The sequence below is a fragment of the Hippocampus guttulatus genome, chromosome 11 (genome assembly GCF_054856545.1).
Source record: "Hippocampus guttulatus isolate MCC_2025c chromosome 11, RoL_Hgut_1.0, whole genome shotgun sequence".
Classification (NCBI taxonomy): Eukaryota; Metazoa; Chordata; class Actinopteri; order Syngnathiformes; family Syngnathidae; genus Hippocampus; species Hippocampus guttulatus.
Window position 1 is genome coordinate 9545400 of NC_141271.1, and position 20311 is coordinate 9565710.

The window sequence follows — 20311 nt, forward strand, 5'->3', positions numbered from 1 at the left end:
CATATTTACATCTGCAAACACAGTGCCATGTGTTGGCGTTTAAAAAAAATTGATCGAACGAATGTGTTGCGTTCAAATTTGGGTGGGGTTTTTTTTGTGTGTGTGCACAAGTTGTTTAATGTGAACGAGTAGATAAAATGATCAAAACAGATTGGGATTCACATGCTGTAGTCTGAACGGAGCCTTAGCCCTTTGTCATCACTCATGACATATTCAGAAAGCAGTTAAGAACCATTATCATTTGCATCACAATCATTCGACGGAATCCATGCAAACGCTAATTAGCTATACAGTAGAATAACTGTTGTGACTTTATGTACAGTATTTTCATTTATTCTGATTCCATGTATTATACTTACTGGGCTTGCTGAATGCTCTAAAACGTGAAGTTTGCTTGCCCATAATTTAGTCTAAATTAATTTAGAAGAAGTCATGAGTGGTTCATTTAAAAACTCATTGCTCACAGTGGGACTGTTTTTTCAGGGTTTTGCATGAATGTCCAGTACTTTTACTGCACAACTAATGGAACATAATTAATGCAAGTATAGTATGTCCCCACGGCACGGTGGGCGACTCATTAGACTGTCTGCGTCACAGTACATAGGTCCAGGGTTTGAATCCAGGCTCCAGGCTTCCTGGGAGGAGTTTCCATGTTCTCCCCCTGCCTGCGTGGGCTTTCTGCGGGTAGTCCGGTTTCCTCTCACGTTCCAAAAACATGCATGGTAGGTTAAGTAGACACTCAATATTGTCCCTAGGTGTGATTGTGGGTGTGAATAGTAGTTTGTCAATGTGTGCCTTGCGATTGACTGCCAACCAGTTCAGGGTGTAGTCTGCCTACTGCCCTAAGTCAGCTGCGATGGGCTCCGGCACCTGTGACCCTTGTGAGAATAAGCGGATCAGATAATGGAGGGATGGGTAGGGATATTATACCTCCAGTATACCTAGCTCAGGCTTCCACTTGTTTGTTGTATGTAAATATCCATCTTTCCCTTTTGGCCTGGCTCCTCCTTCATTAATAAAGTCTTCATCAAAATCACATTTCCTTTATGTAAATCATAACCTTTTGGAGCTGTCAGGAAATGAAACATCTCAAAATATCACACGGAGGCAGGTCAGTGGAAGCAAGTGGCCAGTTGTTAAGTGTCCAAATTGTAATCCATCACTGACTTGGCAAGTCCTTTGTCAGCCGTCATTATAACATTTCACTTTGGCGCAATTATCGGCCATCTCAATGTGTACTATGCAGCTGCTAATGGTCCCCCCCTCTTGATATACCTGTAATTTAGTTTAGTTTCTGAAAAATAGAAATGACCACTTACAGTTATCGTATCCTTCCTTTGCACTGACAGCAACTATTCGACTGCATTTCACTTTTGCCAACGTTTTCCACAATGGTGTCTTTGCATTTTGTGACTAATGAGAGACTTTGCAGTGCCCTCTGAGTGTCTGAGGTCAAAATGCTAATGTTGAAGTGAGCGTGTCAGCATGTATTTTGACAGGGAGGAGGAGCAAACTGCCTATGTGCATAAATAGCCAACTCTCATGAAATATACACTTTATGGAGCTGTATGCTTTTTTGAGGGACAAGCATTTCAAATGTTTTACTCTTACACAAAAATAATATATTTGTTTCACAATCACTGAATCATTTTGATCTTTATTTTGCAAAATTACCCACTCATGTGGAACATTTCTTGACAACTCCGGTAATTACGTTTCTAATTTATTTTGTTGAAAATGAACAATGAAAGCTGAGATCTGACAGATTGATATCATCTGTGATCAGATATTGAAGCATGTCTAACAATTCATCATGCAGTACACATATGTAAGATAGTTTTATCTAAAATAAAATATTAGGAAAAATATGAAGGGGCAGCCCGTTGTGAAACTTAAATCATCTATAGTGTTGTAATGCTTCTTATTTGATAGACATGTGCTGAGGCTTTATAAAAGAAATCAGACCAAGATGCACTTAATCAAGATTTCAACGTTTGAAACATCAATTATCTGCATGTCATTGGATTATTAATGAGGAACTGTGAGATTTGCCGGGGCGTATTGAAAGAGCACAATGCAAACTTATTATTTATTTATTTATTTATTTATAGGTGACTCAGGTTGTGAGGAGAGTTAATTTAATAATCTATTTTTAAAGTAATGGGAAAACAATTTGTCCTGGAATTATTGAGGCTAACAGGATTGTTTCTCCAAATCGTTGCTTCTGAAAAGTTTTGCCCAGCCAGCACTATGCAAAAATATTACTTTTGACTTTGTGCTCTATGTTCATCATTTGTCCTGATTTGCCTTTCCAGTTTTCACCTGGATTCCAATGTCAGGTTCTTTTTTTTGTTTGTTTTTGATGGTGGTGGCACCTATTTTTGCCTACAGTGACTGCGTACCCAAATATGAATGTTTTTGTCGTTAAATGCTACGCTTTTTACAAATGCCAAATTTGTGTCGTGAGGAAGGAATGCACTCTGCAACGAATAAGGAGCAGTTGAATTGAGCGTATCTGATCGCATATGACTCCACAGTGTAGCCGTAGCGTGCGGTCTTCTGTGTTGGTATTTTGATGGAATTTTAGTTGTCATTCAGGGAACAGCATACATGGCAGTCAGAGTTCAGAAGCTGGAATGGCGGCTCCAAATTTGTTGTTTTTTTTTTTAACATTCTGGATGCCTTGTCTTTAAAATTGGCTTGATCAAACCTTTTTTCCCTTTAGCAAATAAGAAACTCATTCACTGAATTTCCTCGTGACAAATGATTACGTCTTGACTGAGGTATATGCGGATGCATTCATGAATAATTATTCAGAATTTATTCTTATTAACCACTTGGCTAAAGTTAGTCTTTTGGTGAAAAGAAACAGTCAATTGATTCTTAGGATGGCATATTGGCAACGGGGTAGTAGAAAACCTCCAGTTATTCTCACTTAAAATACAATACAATAGCTTACTAAAGTCTTGTGAAAATACATTGGAGTGTGCGATCCTTCGATAGCCTGATAAGAGTCAAAACGCATAAAACCAAGAAGTCGTGCCGCCATTTTCATACTCTCTGCCCCCCTGGACTTCACACCAGAGATTAGTTCCCCGTGAGTGATCCTCGCTGCAGGAAAATGGTCTCATTAAGAGCTAGTGGAGCCACGTTGAGGGCAATCTGACTCTGACTGCGATTAGGCTCCACAAGACCCTTAATCTGTCGTGTTCATAATGGACATTGGCTGTGAAATTGAAACTGTCCACGGTGCAGTAGGTCAGCACTGTTGTGTAATATAAAGAACAGCAGTCTTGTAAGGTAACAGACTACATTTATCTCCTCAAGTCCAATCTTCACATATCCATACTTCACTTTATTTGGGAGGGCAGCACGGCTCTGCGCTAGAGTGGTCGTCTCCCAATCTAGAGGTTGTGGGTTTGATCCCCATCCCTTATGACCATGCTGAAGTGTCCTGGTGCAAAATGCTGAATCACCAGTTCCTACTGATGCTGCGACAGGTGAATGAGAAGTCAGTGCAAAGTGCTTTGAGTGCCTCGTTGGTGGAAAAGTAGTTAACAATGTATATAACTGTTCACTTTTACTCCACTGCATTTTTGAGATGAAATGCATTATTTGTGAAATGCAGGTAATCAGACTTTATTCAAAATAATTGAATTTAAATACAGTAAATGTCAGAATTTCGAGACTTCTAATCACGTAATGTTCTACAATGTGACTTCAACTTCCACCAAAGTTCTTTTCTGTTATGATACTTGCATGATTAATCAAATGTCACTTTGGGGTGCTTTATACAAGACTGAAGAACAGTTATTGAAGACAGCAAGTATAAGGAGTTGATCCGAATAAGGTACGGTCGCTTGACTTTGCATTGGGTTTATGTTATCTTTCCAAAAAATAAATACGGAGTTCCATTGGCTCAAACAATCATCGTGATTCAGAATTGATTCGGAATTGAAACCTTTAAATTCGAATGGAAGCGAGCTAGCTTCAACTTCAATACAGCTTGAAAAATCATGAAAGTACAAACCAAGTTTCTGAAGTAGCATACTGCACAGAAATGAAACTTATGCATGCCTTTTCAAATCAAAATATAAAAGATCTATTTTATTTATTCTTTCTCAAAACGTTTTAGGATATCACCAATCGGCATCACTTTTTCCATTGTCTAGTGCACTGAAATGACCTTAAACTACTCCCCCTCCTCAACCCCCATGTTCAGAATTGTTCTGGTTGTGTAATATTGCTTAATGCATGTGCTTGAATCAAATAACAGAAGGCCCGTAGCACCAATGCTTCCAAAAAATAGTTTCCCTGGAGGACTGTGTTTTTTTTAAAAAGGATAAACGTTGCCATCCTCAGTATATCTTTAAAATCACAATCCTCTTACAGTAGGTTGTCCTCAGGCCTTTGGCAGCAGACTTGGGTCAGAATTTATCTGATAATAGTTCATTTGAAACCCCTGCATCCTTGTGCCTTTCCACATTGCTTAATTTGTCAACATGCCAAGGCCTTGCATACAATGCATAATTATAAAATGATTAATGTGAGCAGCGAGTGCCCCATAGAACCTTTCGTACTGTGATAAAATACTGTGTAAGTTATCGGGCCGTTGAAGATGCCTCTTAAGGTTGTGTCACTGTGTACAGCAGTGACAGATTTGCTGTTGATCACTAAAAGAGTCTTACTCTCTCGATCAGAGTGCGTCACAACGGTCACACTGCGTGCTCACAGATGAGTTATTGACCCCCCACAAAACAAAGGCTTTACAGCAACTGCAGCAATTCATCAAATACCGCGTGCACGAGGATAAAAATCTCGCTAGGCTTTGACGAATTAAACAAAAGTCAAACTTCCATTTTGCTCCGGCAAATATTTTCTTCTTTGAATTCAAAATGCCTCTTCATGACAAATCCTACACAAAGGAACAACTTAACTCATGATCTGTTAAATAAAATTAAATAGAAACCAAGGACATACTGTGAAGCTATTTCACACGAATATTTGAAAAAGACTGACTTTTACATGGTGATCCACGTTGTCGGGTTCTCCTGATGCTTACCGCTCTGGGCGCACCCTCAAAACAAGCTAAGACTGAGGCAGTCTTTTGCTTGGTTCATCTTCCTTGGTAGCGATGCAAAATCCTCACCAAAGTATGAGCGCGGATGGTTGTTCGTCTCTGTGTGCCCTGCGATTGGCTGGCAACCGGTTCCGGGTGTCCCCCGCCTCCTGCTCAAAGATGGCTGGGATAGGCTCCAACATCCCCTGCGACCCTTGTGAGGGTCGGATCGGAAAATGGATGGATGGATGTATAAAGCTTGCAGTCGACACTTTCTTTTAAATTCAACAAAGGAAACTATAATTCCCTCGCATTATAAGGCATGAAATACTTATAATTGTATACAATGTTAGTTTTTAAAATAGAGATTTTTTTTCCACTGATTTGCTGGACTATGATTGACTGGCAAACAGGTCAGGGTGTCCCCCGCCGACTGCCCGAAGACAGCTGGGATTGGCTCCAGCACGCCCGTGATCCTGGTGAGAATAAACGGATTAGAAAATGGTTGGACGGATGGATGATTGGCTGGAGAAATCAGACTCAGCCTCAGTTGAGTCATGCAGGGTCAATTTAAAAAACGAAACAAAAACAAATTTAATATACTTCCTTATAGCATACAATGCTATGATACCTCACCAGCACAATATGGCTGCTTCCATTCACTTGGCAGTAATCGTGCATCATCAGATTTTACTAATCCCGTTGTTTCTTTGAATCAGATGTGATGGTGCAGGTCAACATCTAAAAGATGCGGAGCTGAGTCTCTCGCCTGAATTAAAATCCGTTGCTCTAGCGTACTGTATTTGTTCGTGACCAGTTCCAGTATTTGTTTCGAAATTCACTTTATCAGTTTATCATGAGTAACACATTGAAATGCTTCACAATTGTGTCAACATATTTATATAAAACGGTAGTTTATCCGCAGTCCAATACGCAAATATGACCAAAAGATCATATATTTACTTCCGTTGTTTGTTGCTTCGACCGTGTTCATTTGGATGTGAATGTTTGTTTGTATCCACATGTATGCGCGTGTTGGGATTAAACCAAGCATATACTGTCGGTGATTTTGCGTTTGTACATGCACGAGGACGACCCACAAGGTGAACCCCGCTCAATTAGATAGAACAAATGAAATGTGTGTAATCCTCCCTGCTGGAGCAGGGACAGGTCCTGATCAATAGCTGCCTCTCTTGGCAGAGCTATTAGCAAACAGCGCCATGCCTAATAACTGAGCGATGACCTTTTAGTTTAATGCTTTCTGTCCCCAGTTCTTGGACTCCGCCACAATGCTTTGTGCTGGTGCGACAAGGAGAAAAGGTGAGTGTTGTTTTAGTAGTTTGTAAATGTAATGGAGATTGATCACTGTCTCGCAGCTGTTATTGCTGTTCGTCAAGGCTGCCGGGAATAAAGGCGACGGGGCTGCAGTTTCTATACGGAAGTGATTCATAGGCCCGGTTAAACTTATTTATATGCAGTCATGGTGTCTATAGAGACGCTGGCATTTTTATACGTGGCGTCATTTTCATCTTTCACGCATAACCGTGGGTCAGATATCACGGAATATTTTCAAGGAAGACATTGTGCCTTAAAAAAAAAAGACATTCATTAAGAACGTATAGTCTCAGAAACGTAAAAGTCATACAAGGTAGATTTTGTTTTACAGTTGAACAAACACTCTGTGAAGCTCCTGATAACAGCATAATAGCAGGATAGGTTTCCGAATTCAAAAACTCCCACGTTGCTCCTTTGAATTCTTCTTGATCATCCGATCCATGGCGCTCTCTGTGGACGCTCTCTGTGTGAGTGCTTTGCATAACGCAGCAGATGCACATCTCCATTATGGACCCCTGACTGAGCCACTTCCACAGTCTGTCCATCAAACTCTTGTTCTCTGTGATTCGCTCTCTCCTGCAGGGATGACAGAGGACAGTGAGGGCCGCAGTCCCCCTGCAGTGAACTCTTCTGCTTCCAGTCACGCTGATACTTTGTGATAGCGTAAAACCTGCATTTATCTTCAGGATACCCATCCATCCATTACCTGAGCCGCTTTATCCTCACGAGGGTCACGGGTGTGCCGAAGCCTGTGCCAGCTGACTTCGGGTAGTAGGCGGGGCACACCCCGGACTGGGTGTGAGCCAATCGGAGTTATCTTCAGGATCAGTCTCTTGAAACGCGTTCAGCGATGCGAATCACAGGCGAGGCAGATCATGAAGGTTGATAAGAATGCCAACGGACTCCTTACATGGTGAAGATATTTTGCCTTCCCTCCAAATTTCTTGTGTTGTCTGGATTGAAATTCAAAGTTGATTTTCAGTCTCACCTAAAATCCAGTATTCCAAAATGGGTCTGGTGAGTTGGGGGGTCACAAGTTAAATATGGGACCGACTTTAGCTGTAAGCGAATCACACAGATCATCTTTTGCTTTTTGTACTTTGCATTGGTGCTCAGTGTTGACAATGCTATCCTCAAAAATGTCTGTTTTGTACAATATGCAAATGAACAATTTGTTGTGCTCTAAAGTTGTTGCTCTCCCATGTTGTCGATAGCATTTTCATCACAGTTTCTTTTTGACTTCAGTGTAGAAGTTGCACTTCACGTTGTCCTTTGGGTGAACCAACATTTACGTGAGGATGTTGCTCGGTTTCATTGTTCACTGTTTGGAATTTTGTAATTGGAGAAAATCCTCCTGTGTTTCTTTGAGAAACCCAGAGGAACCAGAGCATCACTGTCTTGCAACATTCTAGGAGTTTTTGTGACATCTCAGGGAGCAAAGATAGCAAAATATGAAATGAGGAATGTATTCATCCCAAGGAACTAGGTTTTTGTTTGGACATGTTCTGTTTCATCACACAATACATCAGAAACCTGTGTCCAAGCAGGTTGAGATTGCATGCACAGGCGGGGTTTTTTTGCCTTTATGCTTTATTATTATTCTTTTTTTTAACACAATGATGCATCATGAATTTCGTTTTATACACGCACACACACAGGTTGATGCACATACATTCACACGTTGTATTTGATTATCACATCTGTGTCCATGCTCTTTATTTTTCCTGAATATAGTAAAATGTTTATGGGAGAATTCCCAAAGTTGCATCCAGATTTTTTTCCAAGAATGCCGAGTAGTAGGGCAAAGATTATGTAAAAACAATGACGTTTTAGAACCTTTCAAAAGTGTTAAATCTGGAACAATTAAGTGTTAAATTCAAGGCCCGAGGGCTTTATGTGACCGGCGAAAGCAAATGATCTGAGTCGGCTTCATACTTCCTGCTACAATTACAAATTGTCTTCACTTTTAATAACATTGAGATTTTGGGAACATTATTTGTGACTGAATAAATGTCATTATAATTGAAGAAAGAGTTTTTACTGGCCTCTTATTTGAAAAGTAGTTATGAGGCTATCATACATATATTTGGGTTCACGGCCCTCTGAATTACAGTAACAGTAGGCCAATATCTTTCCGATTCCTTTTTTGCAGCTACACTGGAGCAAAGCTCCATTGAACAAAGCCAACTTGAAGCAAAAACACAACAGGCAAGGATTAAGTGTGTGATTAGAGTTGACATTCACCCCTGCATGAGATGATGGCGGGTAAACAGCTCTTTGCCATCCGAGGAAAAATTTGTTAATTCAGCAATCTCGCTTGAGGGATGCCTTGGGTTGTTTTCTGTTCCGTGGCACTAAATGAAAAATAAGTAGTCTTGGGCATTTCAGAGGTGTTCAAAACTCGCACAATCGCAAGATGATGACTTAAACAAAAATATAAAAGAGCTAAAGAGTGAACTTTATGTATGATTTACAAATACAGGCTGACTAGGATTATACTGAGATGAATATGAACATCATCCTGCATGTGATAATGAAGGGGGCATGTGATTATGCATACCTGAGGGGCTTAAACTTTCAATAGCGATCCATTATGGACCCTTTAATTTGTGTTTTTTTTTTCTTTTAGGATTTTTGAAGGAACATACGTTGGTTAAATTGAATACAATGAAACCACATCTCACTGATCGAGTGTACAGACACTAACACACACTTTTTTTTCTCTGTGAGAACAACATTGTAAGAACCCTTTTCTATTTCAGTACGACTGCGCCCCAGTGCTAAAACTAAACAAGGTTCATAAAGGGCATAACTGGTTGGATTTGACGTGAAACAAGTTGAACGCCCTGACCTCAGCCCCATTAAACACCCATGGGATGAACTAAAAGAGACGGTACGAAACTCTGACCTCGCAAGCCACAAATGTTGTTGATAAATGGGGGGGGGGGGGGGGGGGGATCCAAGGCACATTTCAAAATCTTGTAAAAAAAAAAAGAAAAGAAAAACAACAACTTTTGAGTAGAGGAGATACTGTTCTGTCTTATAATGTTGCGGTTTTTCCATACTTTCTGGCTGAGGTTCAATTTATTCCAGCCATCATTTCAAAGGGATCATGTCAAAGCAAGAGCTTTGTGGATTATCTAACCAAAGAATCTTAAGGTTACTTGGATCAGATTGATGCACAATATTTTGTGCTGGCAAATTAATTTCCTTCACCGACAATTTATTTCAAATCACCTCAGCGTAAGATAAGATAGTTAAATTACTTTGAATGAATGGTTTCAATTTTTTGGTTTCAAGTTTTTTTAAGGGGTGGTGGGTTACTTAAAACTCAAATTGAGGAGTAAATCCAAAATAAGATTTGTTATTTATGTAAATTTGCCACACACTGCTGCTGCTCATTCTTACTGTTTTGTGTTGTAAATATGTCAACACTATTTGGTTGCGGATGATTAAACTGTGTTAATGTTGTACTTTGTTATTTTTTAGGAAAACGTGGAAAAGTGCAACCGATGTCCATTTTCCAAAGGAACATTTTTTTTTTGTTTGTTTCGATATGTTCCCATTGTAGGACCAATCCGGTCTTATTCCATTCTGTTGTGTTCTATCTGATTCAAATTGAAGAAACATTCCATTCCATAACAGAATAAAAACAAGACTGCTTTTTCATCGGTAATGGCTTGAGATGTTGAGAACATATTTGTAATAAAAAGTGCTAACATCCAAAAATAAAGAGCACGGACACAGCTGTGATAATCAAATTCAATGTGTGATTGTGTATGCGTCAGTGTGTGTGTGTGTGTGGGGGGGGGGGGGGGGGGGGTCTGGGACGGAACAACCAACGAATTGAAAAAGTGTCAGGCTTAGCTGTAGTAGCGGCAGATGGGGATGAAAAAGCAATGATAACACAGCTGGTGCTGTACTGCAGCTCTCATTGATCACCAGAAAGTGTGCCATCATTTGTCCTGCAAAAGTCCTCTGTATATCATCCGACCTTGAGTTTTCAGATCGGAAAAAAAAATCTCCTGATTAACATGTCAGCACTAGCTAATTTCCACCGAACTGGCACAGTATAAAGTCTCAGTACAAACGATAACACTGTAGAAACGTGTGCTGCTCGAACGTACATTAGGTGTATTCGATTTATAAAGCAGCAGTAAATGAGCCTGCTCAGAATTATCGAAGGTCTATGGTTTTCTAAAGCAGTCACTGCATTCGTATTCTTACTAAGCATTCTAATTATATTTTATGTTAAATCCTAAAAGGTGTATATTTTAATTTAGAAATGTAGAAGTATTGTATGTCTGTTTGAGATGGGCTTTGTGATTTTATTAGTTGCACATTTGTTGCGGTCCAACCTTCCACAGGTCAGACCCCAAAAGAGGAACACAGTGCTGGTGGAATAATTTTGGAGAAAAAAAAACAGTTAAATAAACTAATCAAAAATGGAAACCAAAGGCACTAAGCCCAAAAAAAAAAAAAAAAAAAAGATGCAAGGCGAACGTAAGCAAAAGCACAACGATGAAAGGAGAGGACAAGAAAAACGCGTGACTTACGATGATTCAGAGATCGAGCAAGGAGGGTTGCCAGGAAGATGCTAAAACCTCAGGGAATCGACACAAAAAAAAATGAAGACTGTCCACCAGTACTACAAAAAATATGACCTGAGCGAGACAGGATTCAAGATGGTAATCGGCTCCAAACAATGGAACAAGAGGACATCTGGCGTCCTTGTGGTGTGAGTGAAGAGCTTAAGACCTGTCTGCCTGCCTTCTTGCGCATGCCGCCTAACTTACCATGCCGAAGAGGAGCAAGAAACCGCATCAGTTCAAGCCAATTGACAGAGAAACGAAACAAATCTCAGACAGAACATGACATGGTCAATGTTGTGAAACTGCAGTTAATAAACCAGGTAAGCAAAACATCCCATAGCAACATTGTCATAGCACTCATTTGATCACCTTTCGTTTTACCCGTTCAACGATATGAGAGTCCGCCTGTACTCTCGATGCCAGATTTGAGACTCAGGTTGATTAGAACTTATATTCAATTCCCCATTTTTATCAACCTCAAGTTTGCCCTTCACATTTCAACTAGTTCACATGTACTTTACTGCTCATCAAAATTACCTCTTTTTTTGTTGTTGTTTTTTTTTAGATGGGTTATTTTGGACATTTTTGACACCAAATGGTTCAGTTGTTGGCAATGCTGTTTCCCAGCAAGAAGTTTCTGAAATCACTCCTACAGCTTCTCCATTTGGAACACGTATATCTCCCCCAGCCCTCGCCCCCCCACCGTGTCTTTGTATATTCCGAGGGCATGCAGCTAGGGTTAATTAGATATTCTCCACAGGAGGGAATGTAATTGTGAATCATTTGTATTAGACGTGTCATAAACTAGCAACATGTATCCTCTAAACTCTGCCTTTACCTCCACAAAGTGTGAATATGGCGAGATAAACGAGGCCCGCTTGCAAATTGACATGATCTATGATTCCATGAAAAGCACAAATGAGCTGAAATATTATCTCCACTTTGAGGCAGGGGTAGAAGGCAAATCCCACTTATTGTTCCGGAATCAGCCTGCTGACAGATGGTGTGGTAAATGTTGGAATGCATGATAGGTACGGTACGTGGGACAACGGTGAACTGCATGTGAACACGTAAAGTCACCCAATTGCACACAGTGCTTTTTGTTTTCGATCAATCGCCCTCTAAGTGACAGTTGTTGACCACCTAAATTAAGAAACAGCGTAGAAACAAACAAAGAGAACCCACCGCCTCCCCCTCTCCTCCCCAAGAAATTGCCTTTAGCATGATTATGCTAATTTCCTAATCCAGCTACCACAAACTATTCACATTCAATATTTTTCTGGAACTGTCTTCAAGAATGATGGCCGTGTGAATAACACACAATACCGTCTATTTTATATCCATATTCCTCTTTTTTGGAGATGCACAATTGTCAGCTGTCTGCCTCTGATAACAAAATCTTGCCAAACAGCAAAATCTGTTGTAGCACAATATTATGATTTAAAGTGTTTTCGCAGGATTTTCACTCACTTCATGGAAATTGAACACGTTTGAGATTTAATTGGGTCAAATTGGTTGGCTTCCTTGCTCTGCACATTCCCTTCAGTAAATAATTCTGCTATCCACATCTGGACAATCTGCACATACCCGAAGATTAAATCAACTCCCCCCCTCTACTCTTTCATGCAGTACACGAACAGAGTGTGACCTCTGCTTTTTTTTTTTTTACACATTATAGTAGTGAACACACAATGGTTGACAGAGTGGAGGGACGAGCAGGACATGTGGAGAAATTGATAGTGAGGCTTGAATCGTCGGTTGGGGGAATCGTTGAACTCATTCCGGTGCATGTGTGAGGAAAACATGCTGTTGTTTGAAATTTGCTTTATTCCTAAATGTAACATTTTGGGGGTTTTCTTTCAAGGTCAAAAACATACAATTCTAATTGATCCCTGTTGTTTATTTTATTTTTTTGGGGGGGCATTTGTTTTTAAACACTTTTCCTCATTAAGTTGCCGGTTGAACTTGAGCCTATTGCAGCTTACTTTAAGGAAGAAGTGGGCCACACCCTGTACTAGTCACAAACCGTTCACAAGGCACCTCAATTTTTTTCCTCCCCAAACGAGATTATGAAAAGTATTGCAATGTTTTTTTTTTTTTACTGTAAATAAGTCAATGGGCATCATCATTTACCAAAAATTGCGGTCTATTGATCGCAGGAAAGTCACGATTTTACCGTAGTTCCACATGAGGGAAGCTATCGACTGCGTGGAACTGCCGTGTGTTGCAGCATTAAAGAGAAACGATGAGTGTGTCTGTCTCGCCATGATGGATGTTTGCGGTCTGCGGAGGAGCTAATTGGACCTTGATGAGACTGGTGTTGCGGAGAGAAAATTTACCAGGCTAAATTAGCACATTAGCAGGGTTAATCAATGCAAGAATAGAGGCGTGCTCGTTACCTGCCGTGAGTTCTATCTCTATTTTTTTTTATGACTGCCTTTACTGAAGCACATTATTTCAGACAGTTTATTAGGAACCATTACACAATTTAAAAAGACAGGATGAGTGGTGTGTATTGAAAATGCTGCATTGACAAAGTCAGTGATGATTGACACCGTCAAAGAGAAATGTCGACAAAAGGTAGTTTATGTTTGAAATTCGGCTGTCGTGGTCATGCAATGTATTGGACTCAGAGGTGATTTTGGTTTCCCTATTTGGGTCAGTAGACCAAAATGTTTTGCCATTCAGTATGATGGTCGCAGCAGGCACAGTATAAAAACATATTGGTCAATAAACATTATCTTTCTATTGGATCTCATTAAAATTGTGTGTATATTGTGCCATGAGTTTATGCCCCCCAATTATGAACTGCCTTGTATGTTTGCGTCAGGTTTCAGATGTCAAAGTTTGTCGCTAATTCGGCTGCTTTTTAAATAAGACCGCATGCAAATAAAAAGCTGTTCGCTATTATGCATTTTAAAAATGACCTTTTTTTTGTGCTGAATTGTTCCTTTGTTTTTGCGATGGCTGTATTGCACAGACCTTTGTCAGAGTAAAATCTTGGGAGGGCCGTCATGCGCAAGGTTCGTATATCATACATTCACTTTAATGTGGTGATGAGTGAAATAAGCGAGATAATGAAAACCCAAAGGGCTCGGTAAAATAGAGCATGAGAGATTCTGCGGCTAGTTGATGAAAGAAATGAGACCAGAGAGTCCTTGCTTTTCACCATTGTCTCTACTGAGCCAACCCCTCCCCACCCCCCAATTTGTTGCAGTATTCCGATCTAAACTCTGTCTGAACCCTGCATTTAAATTCTTTTGAAACCCTCTGGAGTCCTGTCATACAATTTTTAATACGCCTATAGTAGAGTAGTCAACTTTCATGTCGATCCTTTTTTACGCACATTGTGGCTCGTTTCAAAAATAGATTTTGCTGAATTGTTCATCCGGTTATATTCTTCTGACACTGTATAGGTGATTTCATCTGTTTTCGTATTCGTCCTGTCGGTAGGTATCCTTTTTACATTTTAAAATTCTGAACTGCAGCATGGAAAAAAATGAACCACAGAAGTGAAAAAAAAAGTAACGTTCACCTTCAGCGGCATTCCACATCACCAACACTGTTTTTGCTTTTTTTTTCCCCACTGACAATTTCCAGACCCAAGTTCGTAAGTTCACGAATTGTACTTTAAAATCTTTCATCTCTACCTCAAATTGGTCAGTCGTTTTCTTAACTCTTATCTTTCTTTCAGCTCAGTCTAATTTACTTGTATCAATATGTGCAGCCTGTTTTTGTTTTATATTTTTATTCTTTTGAAAATGTCCTCTATGTTGCTGTAAAATTGGACTAGTATTTACTTATTTGTGAGACAATAAAGAATTACTTGGTTTGGATATTTATAACATAAAACATTGGAAATAAATGTGTCTGTGATATTAAGTTGGGCGTTTTCCTCCTCATATTGAAAATGATCCGCTACGAGCTGGCAAATGATTTGCTTGAATGCAGCAATTTGTGATACCTTGATGTGCAAATTTCAAAAGAAGAGGAAGGATGCCCCTGGACTCTGCTTGCTTTCGATAATCCTCAACTTTGTGCTTCACTCTTTTTCAACCTCTCCTGTTGGCCCCGACTGTTTTATTCCCAGATGTGGATCAATTAGCCACATCAAAAAAATAAAAAGCCTTCATCATTCTGAGGAATCCCCATTTGGCCTTGAGGAGTAACCTCAGAACTAAGGTGGGTGGGTTGACCACGGAGCCGCTATTTCTAAAAAGACATCAGTGAAACTCGGAGATGAATAAGGAGACTCTCTGAGACGTTTCACTATTTTTAAAGATATAGAATGGTGTGCGTGTGAAAGTTTTTACGTCAAGGTTGTACTTATTTTAAGCATGCTGAGATTGTGCAGGAAGTGTTTTACCATCATTATTTATAATTGCACATAACAGCAGTCCCATTTTGGGGATTTAAAAATGATGTACTCAATAAACAATTGATCAAAATGTTCCTGTGGCCCAAGCAAATGTCACTTATCAAATAATGGAGCAAATAGATGAAAAGAAAGACTGGTGCATCCAGAGTGGTCTGATATTAAATTGGGATTTTTTATATTGGGCTGAAGCGTCTTTATGCATTTTAACTCTGTTTTTCAGCATCTGCATACAGATGATTCGAAATGAACCATTTCAAAAGCCCGTTTATGTTTAATAAATATTAAAAAGGGAGATAAACAATGTTTTGCTAAATTAGAACCTTGTACTTTGTAGATTTTTCAAGTTGATTGATCTTGCAATGCACAGTGTCTGTTTTAACTGGGGCCTGTGACAGCCAGTGCCCAATTGTGATTGGCTGCCACTGCACTGACTTCCTTTGGAGTTGACCCTTGCATGAACCAGCTGCTTTTCATTTGCATAATACGGATGACAGCTAATCAGTGCACCAGCTTCCTAAGCCCCCTGTTTACACTCGACAGTACCTCCTACGTGCAGTCTTTGCTCTTTGCTGTCTCCCTGCTGCTCTCGATCTCCCACACTGTACCTGTCCTCACTCAAGTCGCAGTGTATTTGCTGCTGTAGCCGGCCTCATCCAGGTAGGAGGTGTTTATTTGTGGTTTCAGGTGTAAAGGATTGTCACACGGAGGACTCATTTTGAAAGTGGAAGGGAATAATTCAGATCTAGATTCATGATGTGTCAGACACCAAATCTAGTCTTTAAACGTCTTTGCTGACAAAGAAAGGAGACTCAAATACCATTGTTTGACACACACGCCCATTTTCAAATGGTCTTGTAGCCATTTAAAATGGCAGCCTCCTTTTGTGTTTGAATGCAGGTCTAAAGCTTGCAAGGTGTTTTCAATGATGATGATGAGGGAAGAAAATACCAGGCTTTTTTTTCTTCATTCATCTGTATTAAGTGACAATACACCTCTTCTCTTTTTCACTTGGTGTGAGAAGTCAATCAAACTATGCGTTTCTGATTGGGGAAGAATGGAATATTGCACAGTATCTTGTGCTATCAATATATGCTCTTTGTGTGCACGTGCACTTTAACGCGTGTGTGGATTTGCAATGCATTGTATAAATGTTGCTATAATAGAATTTAAAGTGATGTAGTACTGTGCGCAACTGTTTTTAAAATGTGTTGCCCTAAAGATCAAGTGGATCACAGTTGAAGGTCAATGTGAAACTTTCCCAAGGCTACCGTGCTGAATCTGATGCATTTTTATAAAAACAGTGAGAAAATAAAATACCACTCAAATCCTCCACCAATGTGACACACAAAAACGCTCTTTTCAAGCTCGCCCTCTTTTCTCCCTTCTTCCCATCAAATCCGAATTGATTCTAAACTCTCTTGAGCATTCAAGTTGATTGACAAGTGGGAATTAGGCACGTGTAAACACTTCACGCATCCATTTGCATCCCATCATCCCGGGTGCCACGAACTCAAACACCCTCCAACCATATTGGCCCATCACCATTTTTTCTGCTGCTTTCAACATTTTTTTTTCCTGTTTGTCAAAAGAGAAGGGCAGCAGAATAAATACAAAGAGAGATATTTTACGACACAAAAGGGTCCTATTTTCATGCACAGTTTAGCACGAAGCACAATGGAACTGTGCGTATAGGTGCAGTTTTCGTTCTTTTGATGTTTTTGGAGAAGGGGGCATCTGCGCTGTTGTGGGAAGGAACACAGCCAATTTATTTGTAACCCCTGGTAAAAATAAATAAATAAATACAATTGAGATGTGCTAGCATTTATGCTAAGCGCATATGTGCCTATCTACGAAGATAAGGCGCAAATGTACTTCACTGTAAATGAGTATTTTAACTCCTTTCACAATTATCTCGTTTTTGAAATGACTAAAAAGCATATGTAGAGCCTAGCGTGTACAGTAGTTTCAGTGTTGTGAGCGGTGAGTAAATGCAATGGTGACAAATTACTCTATCCTTGATACGAAAACTGGATACAGCTACTGCTAGCATCTGGATCAGAACATCATCAAGAGTGTTCCTGCGAATTATGCCAAGTACCTGAAAAGAGTGCATTGGATAAAAGATGGGGCCGTTTGAGTGCAGAAGGGAGTGGGCAAATTTTGACTTTCGTATCTGTCTGTGTCTTTTTATCAGATAACTGTCAAAATAAATACGATGGTTATGTCAAACTGTTTCTGAGCCTAACAGTGGATTTGATTCCCTAGATCTGCAATTAATAGCAGTGACTTACATTGAATTCTTGAAAGTAAGACAAGCACTCATTTTGTCGGCAAAAATTAGTAACTCTCTCTCATGGCATAAATGAACATGCCGCTCTTTTATAAAAGAAAATGAAAATATCCGCAAAAGTGAATTTAGTGATCGTCGCGATGAATTGTTTTGCACCGCGCCAAGGTTGTTCATTTCAGTCTTATCACGTTGATGTGTAAATCACGCTATGGCACACACATTTTTGCTCATTCCTTAATTTTCCTCATGAGATTAATAACGGTTATCCCAACTGTTACTGTGACAAACTGTTTCAGTGTCCAGAGCGCTGCAAGTCTGAGCACGTTCTAATGACTGACAACCGAGCAGCAGCTAATGCAAATTAGACAATTGTACCAGAGATGAACCCATGCTTCTGTCTTGGTGAATTTGCGGCTGCACTACTCAGAGTATTCATTTTGAAATGCCCTCTGAGTCTATTTGTGTGTGTCCGAGGTTTGAAGTAAATGAACAGTTTAGTTCACTTTGTTTTAATGAACTAAGCGTCGACAACCTGCGATTAGGGACGTAATGAATTTTTTTTTTTTTTTTTTTTTGGGCAGATAACTGAAAATGAAATACTATTCACAGTTAGGTCTGATTAGAGTGTGGAAATTATTAGGTGATTTTAAGTGCACTCAACTCTATACATAAATGCCTTTGAAAACAACCACAGCTGCATACAAATTGCTGTACATAAAGTAAAAATCAGACATGTATAGACCGTTGGGGCAATAAATGTAATGACATAAACAGAGAACACGAAAACAATGTTGAATATCGTGACACAAGATCAGGACACGCCACCTAGAAGATGCCCATTTGACCACTGAGTAAATTTTGCTCAGCCAGTGACACATAAGGTACATTGACGTCCGACACTGGATTTCAGAGTGAGTGGACTGCACACAAATGAGATCCCCAAGCAGAATTGGTGACTTGCTCCGGGGAACCTCCTCAAGGCTTAGAAAGTACACTTCTGCCAAAAGCCGAGCTGCTGTGAAACCTAGAACCAACGTATAAGGCAAAAGCTATTTTAGGACAGTGAATGTTGCACAAACATCACTTTTGATTTTAGGGCTCATCTGTGTGGTTTAAAAATATTTCGGGATGTAGTTGGGCATATGCTACCCTGCTTCCTGACTACTCGCAGGTGACTGTTGCATGCTTCCATTTGTTTGATATGTAACAATAAAGATGTAGTTTAAAGCAGCGTTTTAATTGAATTTACACTTTTGGTAATACAATTAGTTTGATAAATTATAAACAACAATGAATGAATATTAAATACTTAGCAGATTGCTGTGCGCCAATGATAGGCAGCAATGTATGTTTCTTTTGCCCCTGGGCATGTGCTACCATAGTTGATAAACTTTAGTTTTTGTTGAAATTCCAGCATTCCTTTCCAGCACTAATCCCACGTTGAACAACAAGCATCATTGCATCTGCACTTATGAGCCACTCACCGAAAATAACTATGTGCACTAACAAGGATGATTGCAGTCAAAAAGTAGTCGCCTTGTGTATCGTCTGCAATGTAAAGCTGCCATCTTATTGTCAACAGATGGCACACAATGCCCGGTGAGTGCTGACTGAATAGCAATCCCGCTACCCCATCTGTTTTCTCCTGCTTACATTATTTTGGATGACATGCACTCAGTCTTTGTGAGATGCCCCTGACGTCCATTTTGTTGCAAATGCACGACAATGTCACCAAGCTGAGTCTGCATTTATCTTTTTTTTTTCATCAGGTATACACAGGTTATATGCAAATAATAATCAGCGTTGTATGGAGATTCTTTGCTGATATGATTATGTTGCTTGATGGCATCCAAATGTGACTTTGCGAGCTTCTACAAAGGATGGGAGGATCCTTGCACTATAATCACTTTTCACTTCCCTAAAACTTTTTTATTTAATCCCCTTCACATATATCAGAGATATTTTTCTTTGTTTGTGTGTGTAGAAAGTACAAAAACACCTGCGATTGATCAAATCCTTTTTGGCGTTTGAGCTTTTTACGCCTCAAGGTAAAATATGATTAAAAAATGTTTGGATTTTTTTTTCCTTCTTACACAGTTCACCAATCATGTTAAGCATGAGACATGGAAGAGAGCAGCACAGCTCATGAGCCTTTTGGGGTAATTGATCTCAACCTTCAGGGAGAACTCCAGAGGTCAAGAACTACTGGTAACAAGGTAAACACAAATGTCATGAAACACATAATACAGTACAAATATGTGAATAGAATTTGAGTTGGCTACATTTTGATTTGTTAAAATGTGTCACGGCTGTGTTCATTTCCAGATGCCACATTCGTTTCGCCCGTGTTTGCAATGCTCCTCGTCTCCACTAATCGGCTCTCGTCTTCTACTCCACCGGTGTCTTGTCCAGGTATGTCTGACTTTCTCATGAGACTCCACTTACTTTGTTTGTTGACCAAATTGGGTTCGAGTTTAACAACATGGTTCAAGTCCCAGTGTTGAGTGTTTAGCAAATCTGCCTCAAAGCTCTTCGATTAGGGTTTGAATCTGGGTTGCGGTCTTCCTATGATTAACTGGCAAGTAATTCAGCCTCTCAGCCAAATTCAGGCGGGTCACCACTGCAGGTCACCCTTGACCCTGTTGAGGATAAGCCAA

The 20311-nt window shown here is 39.8% G+C and overlaps 1 long non-coding RNA gene across 1 annotated transcript; it reads left to right on the plus strand.

The window, feature by feature from the left end:
* The first annotated feature begins 15889 nt into the window (after positions 1 to 15889).
* LOC147197995 (uncharacterized) lies at positions 15890 to 20045 on the plus strand. Its single transcript, XR_015102223.1, has 3 exons — positions 15890 to 16021; positions 19752 to 19870; positions 19980 to 20045. It is a non-coding gene; the product is annotated as an uncharacterized LOC147197995 (long non-coding RNA).
* Positions 20046 to 20311: the final 266 nt, after the last annotated feature.